The sequence below is a fragment of the Amblyomma maculatum genome, chromosome 8 (genome assembly GCF_055883805.1).
Source record: "Amblyomma maculatum isolate TAMU_Amacu chromosome 8, ASM5588380v1, whole genome shotgun sequence".
Taxonomy (NCBI): domain Eukaryota; kingdom Metazoa; phylum Arthropoda; class Arachnida; order Ixodida; family Ixodidae; genus Amblyomma; species Amblyomma maculatum.
Window position 1 is genome coordinate 106,118,313 of NC_139351.1, and position 7,192 is coordinate 106,125,504.

The following is a 7,192-nucleotide window of genomic DNA, read 5'->3' on the forward strand; positions in this document are numbered from 1 at the left end:
CGTCATCGATGCGTGGCAGAGGATAGACGTCCTTGCGCGTGATCTTGTTGAGCCGGCGGTAGTCGACACAAAACCGGAAGGAGCCATCTTTCTTAGGTACCAACACAACTGGAGACGCCCAGGGACTGTGGGATGGCCGAATGACACCACGACGGAGCATGTCGTCCACATGATCAGCAATTACTTGGCGCTCCGAAGCCGACACACGATAGGGGCGCTGGCGCAAAGGTGCGGTTTTGCCGGTGTCGATGGTGTGCTCTACGACAGACGTGCGGCCCAAGTCAGTTTGAGGAAGGTCGAATGAAGAAGCGAAGTTCTGCAAGAGGGCGACAAGTTGATCACGTTGCGCAAGTGGAAGATCAGCATCAATAGCATGTTGGAAAACGTCGGAGGGCGTCGAAGCTGTCGCAACATCGTAAGAGCACAGACTAACGTCGAAGGAGGGGGTTGAGTCAGCAAGAGTGGTGATATGACCGGGATCAAGCTCTTCAAGACGTCCAATGCATTCGCCACGGAGCAGGACTGCTGGGCAAGAAAATGGGTTCGAGGCGTAAAGTGCACTCTTGCCGTCTTGAATTTCGAGAACTGCGAACGGAAAAAGGAGGCAGGGATGACGGGAGGCGGCTTCGGAAGGTGTAAAAATCGCAGTCAAAGGAGTTACCCACTCACAAGACAGTGGTACGAGGGCAGCAGAGAACGGAGGAATGTCGGTGTCATGGGCGACGAGAAGTTTTGCAGTGCGGGGAGGGGTATCACAGAAGGGGGCATCACAGAGTGGGGCGAAGGCAATTTGCGCACGAGCACAGTCAATAACGGCTTGATGAGTCGATAGAAAATCGTATCCGAGGATGATATCATGCGAGCAGTTCGGCAGAACAATAAACTCGATGGGGTACAAGACGTCTTGAATGAGCACACGGGCTGTGCAAGATGCGGAGGGGTGAATGTGCTGTGATGAGGCGGTGCGGAGCGAAAAGTCGGAAATCGGAGTGGTCACTTTGCGAATTCGACGGCAGAGCGCTTCACTGATGACGGAGACGGCTGCACCGGTATCGACGAGAGCGAGAACTGTGGCGCCTTCTACAGAAACTTTGATAACATTAGCGGGACGACACGGAGGACTTGAGGAATTCGAAACAAGCGCAGTTCTTGCCCCCGGAACTGCGACTGTTAGTTTCCCTCAACGGTGCTAGTAGAACGTCGCAGCATTGGAGAAAGCGATCGGCGCCGAGGAGAATGTGATGGACGAGTGGCATACGTTTGGCGATCTTGTGAGACAAATTGAGAACCGGGCGGAATCATTTGCGAGCGTGAGTCGGTATCGTACGGATAAAGTCGAATGTCAGGCTGTGAATGTTGGAGGCGCTGGCGACAAAGGCGTGCAACATGGCCCGGGCGACCGCAGGCATAGCAAATCGGAAGGTTGTCCGTAGTACGCCAAGGTTTCATAGGATGTGGGCGGAACCTTGAGGGTGGGGCTTGGAACGAAGGCTCAGCATGCGGCGGTGACCGGTAGGCAGGGACCTGCACATAGGAGCCAGACGTGGGCGAAGGTGGTGGCCTAGCCGTTACTTGGGCATACGTGAGAGGTGCCGTCACAGGCGGCAGCACGGGGTTGGACGGCAAGACATCAGCGACGTGTTCTTGCACGACACGGCGTATAGTAGGGGCCAAAGATGGAGCCAGTTCAGGAACGAGGCGGCCCGAGTCTTGAAAAATGGGGAAGGAGTGAGATTTGACGTGCGACCTCTTCACGAATAAAATCTTTGATCTGTTGATTCAGCGGGCTCCCTTCAGAAGTTGGCGAACCGCCCAGGGCTAATGCGGATACGCCTTCGTCGCACACACTGGAGCGGCGCCTAGAAGCGCGCCGCTTTCGGAGCTCGTCGTAGCTCTGGCAAAGCTTCATGAGTTCACTAACGCTGGTGGGATCTTTCGCTACCAGCATCTGGAAGGCGTCCTCAGAAATACCCTCGATGATGTAGCGGATTTTGTTAGCTTCCGGCATGGCCGGGTCGACTCGTTTGCAGAGATCAACGACGTCTTCTATGTAGCTGGTAAAGGTCTCATCAGCGCGCTGAACACGATCGTGCAAACGCTGTTCGGCACGAAGCTTACGCACTGCCGGGCGGCCGAACACTTCCGCGAAATTCTTTTTAAATGTCGACCAAGATGACAGGTCAGCCTCATGGTTGCGAAACCAGAGGTTCGCCACGTCCGTCAGATAGAATATGACGTTACTGAGCTTGTATGAGTCATCCCACTTGTTGTAGCTGCTTACTCTTTCATATGATGACAGCCAGTCGTCGACATCTTGGTCGGCCGTGCCACTGAAGAGGCAAGGGTCACGCTGGCGCACGACGCCAGAACACATGATCGTGGGTGGAACGGCCAGCAGCGTAGAAGTGGACTGGTCTTGCATGGCGGTTGTAGAGGGTAGTGTACGGCTTCGCAGTTCCAGTTTGGATGGGATCGTTTCCGGCACCTCCACCAATTGTAATAGGGCGTTTATTGACGCTCAGATGGAGAGCTGTTAGGAGAGGACCTTGCAACGGCGAGCCCAGCGTACTTCTTCTTTGTCTTCGTCGCACAACGCACTGGTGCATGTTGATGGCTGAAGTGCTGACTATCACAGTACAATATATAGAATAATTAAGGGAAAATGAGGGTGCTCGTTATAATACAAGAAGGAAAGAAGCCAGCAGTCGGCGAGGCCAAGGAAAGCGTTAGGGATAGTAATTTATGTCTTTTTTTTAATATTTACTTGAATAATCACAGAAATTAGTGATGTAATCTGTTTAGGGGAAAGATAATTGAACACAAAGTAGAAGAAAAAACAGCGTGCCGATGGTGGGGACCGAACCCACGACCTCCGAATATCGTGTCCGGTGCTCTTCCAACTGAGCTACATCGGCCGCTGTCCCTCCTGCTACTTTCTTGGGTATTTATGTTGTCTGTATACGAACCTTTAGAGTGTTCACCAGCGCCACCCTCAACCATAGCGGCAGACGTGGAACGTCCTTTGTTACCGCCAGCGTCACGTAGAACGTGATCAAGAGCGAGGGCGAAAGCTGTGCTAGAACCCTCTTACGCTACCTATGGCTTTAAGACTGCCAGAACCGAGACCCCCGTAAGCTACAAGCAGAATAATTAAGGAGAAATGATGATGCTCGTTATAATACATGAAGGAAGGAAGCCAACAGTCGGCAAGGCCAAGGAAAGCATTGGGGATAGTACTTTATGTCTTTTTTTTTTAATATTTACTTGAATAATCACAAAAATTGGTAATGTAATCTGTTTAGGGGTAAGATAATTAAACACGTGACGTGCCCATAAATGCCCATGGTCGCCATAACGACGACGACGGACATCATCACGCTGTTGAAGTTTATGTAGGAATCCGTCCAGGGGACCACTGAGGCGTACACGGGTCCCTGGCCGATGCCCATAAACGCCATGCATGCCCAAAGCACGGTGAAGCTGCCGGAACCCCACACGAGGAGTACTGTGCCAGTGACGACGAGAATCATGTGGGATAGGATGAGCACCTGAAACGGCGACAACCTTATCGTGACCAGGGCACCGGCCAGGCGGCTGGCCGCAAAGCAGGAGAAAAACTTGACACGCTAGCGTTGACACGAATATATTTATAGATATTTCGAACACGACTAGGCAGTCGAAAACAAACAATTTTTACACTGAAAAAGAAGAGAGTACTACAATCTTGTGCGAGCGCATACAGGGGAGCCTGTGAGAGAAGCTAATGCCATAATAAAAACCCATTGCAAAGAAATACGCCCTGCGAGTTCCCAAATCATAAAAAGCTGCATCGTTTTCAAGTATCTGCTGTGCAACCTCGTTAGTGAATGCACATTTCTCTCGCGTAAAGTGTCTTTTATACAACTTGATTTCCTCATGTGCTTCACAGCGTACGAAATTAAAGCCAGTTTTTAGCTAAGATTTTCATGTCAGTTAGAAGAATAACTGTTACATGCACGTTTCCGTGACCTGCGAACCAAGACAGTAGGGATTATGGGAGTGTCTTGATACAGCAATCTCATGGGTGGATGTGATCTCTGCGACACGCCAGTTCCTTCAACCATTTATTTTCTTCGCACTAGTATATATAGCAGCAATCGCTTTGTCGGACACTGTTGCTTCAGCGCTGCTATTGTTCCAGCCTTTTATTTCTCATCTATTTCTTTCAGCTCCCTTGTGTGCGCACGCAGAAGCGATAGTGACTCGGTCGGAGGCGGCTGTTTCCTCCTAAAGTGGACGGAGACAGCAAAACTGCGGACAATGAGAGATGGAAATGTAGACGCTAAATTCATTCCTTAATTTAAAAATAGGAAAGGCCTCAGTACCTTCGATGAAAGTTGCACTACTAATGCGGAAACAATTTGATCTGGCTACACGGACACATCAATACACTCCTAACGGGAGGGGAACGTACTCAGAACGACAACAAAATGAACCGCGGACTGCTAGCAGCGCTGGCATCCTAATCGCCTGCATCTTCAGTTCCTTACACGAACAAAACCAACTGCGCACAAACAACCGTAATATCACTCAGCGACAACATGGCGGCAGGTTGAAGCCCGGAGGCCTGAAGTCCCGACTTGGCTTATCTTCGAAAGTAGCTCACACAGCCGCCCCTTATAGTTACCGCTAATACGCGAGGCCTTGTTACACGCTGCATGAGGTAGACTGCCGAATCCTGTCTACTGAGATAGTGTTTTCATAGACGGTTCATTTCCATTTCATAAATAGCACAAACCATCCAAAACTGGAATCGGCAGTGATGAAGCAGGAAGTGGTGGCGCAGCATAAGTAATGCAATTATAAAACTTACACGACTGAAATTATAAAAGTGTCGACGCAAGGTCACGTAGCTTAAAGGGTCACAGGCCACCCTTTGATGGGAAATATTTTCTTCTCCGGGGATTGTGAAGCTTCGCCCCTTAATGCAAGGCCGTAAACGTTTTCGGAAAGAATAATTAATAGCGCGGTTACAGTCACCCTAATCAACCGATTTTGCGCGTTCCACTCTTGCTCCCTCTCAGATGTTTTCCATCTACCGCCTGGCCGTATAGCCTCTGCAAACCGAATTCTTCTGTCTCCTCTGCGTTTGGCGGGATGGTGGTGATTTATTGTTTTCGACAAGTAGGGGCTTGGACCCAGGCGGGAGGCATGGTGTCTGGTGGAGCACGTCACATGCGTACGCCGTGGCCCCACATTTTGAGTCACTTTTTGTTCGCTTTTGCTGCCTCGTGCGCGTTGGCTCGAGTCCCCAACGAGCAAGGGGACCCCTGGCGATCACATGTTCGAACGGCGAGAAGGGAGCTGCTGTGTGTGTGTGTTTGGTTTGGTTGGTTTGTGTGGTTTAACATCCCAAAGCGACTAAGGTTATGAGAGACGCCGTAGCGGAGAACTCTGGAAATTTCGACCACCTGGGGTTCTTTAACATGCACTGACATCGCACAGTACACGGACACCACTCCGTTTCGCCTCCATCGAAACGCAGCCGCCGAGGTCGGGTTCGAACCCGGGTACTCCGGGTTCGAACCCGACCGTGTGTGTGTGTGTGTGTGTGTGTGTGTGTGTGTGTGCGTGTGTGTGTGTGTGTGTGTGTGTGTGTGTGTGTGTGTGTGTGTGTGTGTGTGTGTGTGTGTGTGTGTGTGTGTGTGTGTGTGTGTGTGTGTGTGTGTGTGTGTGTGTGTGTGTGTGTGTGTGTGTGTGTGTGTGTGTGTGTGTGTGTGTGTGTGTGTGTGTGTGTGTGTGTGTGTGTGTGTGTGCGTGTGTGTGTGTGTGTGTGTGTGTGTGTGTGCGCGTTCGTGCGTGTGTGTGTGCGTGCGTGTTCTCTGCATCCGCCGTCACGCGTGTAAATGACCGCCAATGCACACAGAACACTCCGAAGCGTGCATGGCCTAGGAAAAGAACTAAGAGCCTTCTTTTTGCGTGATTGTATGCTTCTGCAAACACGAAACGCGCAACGGAAAAGCACGCAGCGACCGGCTGACACGGTGGTCTACGCGTCCACCCTTCTCCCGCCAGTCAGGGAGACAGACTAATGAATGCTATCTCCGGTCATCCCTGTGGCTTTTCTGGCTTGCGTAGAGAATGAGGAATCTGGCTTTCCGAAGGGCAGCATGAGATATATTTTTCTTTTTGCGTTTCTTTTTATGCTGCTCTCCGGCGTGCGCATCGCTGTAGTATTTTTCAGAGACGGTCTTCGATACAAGATTGAAGCTTTGGGCTTGTTTCTTTAAAATGCCATACCCGCGGGCAGTGGCAGTTTAAATACGAGTCATATCTCACATGAGAAATTCGTTTACTGGGCCTTATCTATTAAGTGCTAGCTAAAATAAAGGAATTGCCTAAGTTTACTTACTAAGCTCGAAGCCTGCACCCGGGCTCGTCAAGATATCTGCATAGGGCTTTTTTCTTACGATTCCAAAGACTTCGTAGAACAAAAATGAAGCGAGAGTAGTTGTTTTCCTGAGAACCACCCTATAACTTTCTAATAACCAATAAAATCTTAATACAACGGATCGCAACCTTCAAGGGCAGGATACAATCCCGCACCGACGGAAACTAACAGCCTGGCTTATCTCATAGTTCGCCTTTACGTCTTTCAAATCTTGCGTTAGAAAAAGTCGCACTCATGTCATTTTAATCTCAGTTTAAAGGTTATTTTTGAGTCCATTTGCATTGCAATACAGGGATTGCTTTGTTTGGATTGTAAGGTTTAACGTCCCAAAGCAACTCGGGCTGTGAGGAACGTCATAGAGGTCTGCAGAAATTTAGACAATCTGGTGCGCTTACATCGCAGAATACACGGGCGGCTTGCTTGCCATCTCCATCGAAGAGCAGTCGCCACGGCTGGGATTCGATCTCGCGTCCTTGGGTTCAGCAGGCCGTCACCCCTGAGCCACCACGGTGGGCAAATACCTGGTCGCCCTATTCGCGCTGGTAGGTCGCAGTCACATACGCCCGCTTCATTTAATTAATTTCGCAAAACTAATGTCACGATTCCGATCCGTGTCCGGGTATTAAGGCTCCAGGTCCACAAGATGAGGTGAACGAAATATGAATTTATACAATATATACAGTCATGGTACAAGGGACAACAATACCGCCACGGGGGCCGAAAGTTACTGGCTTCACGCGACTGTCTTCGTACAGCGACGGC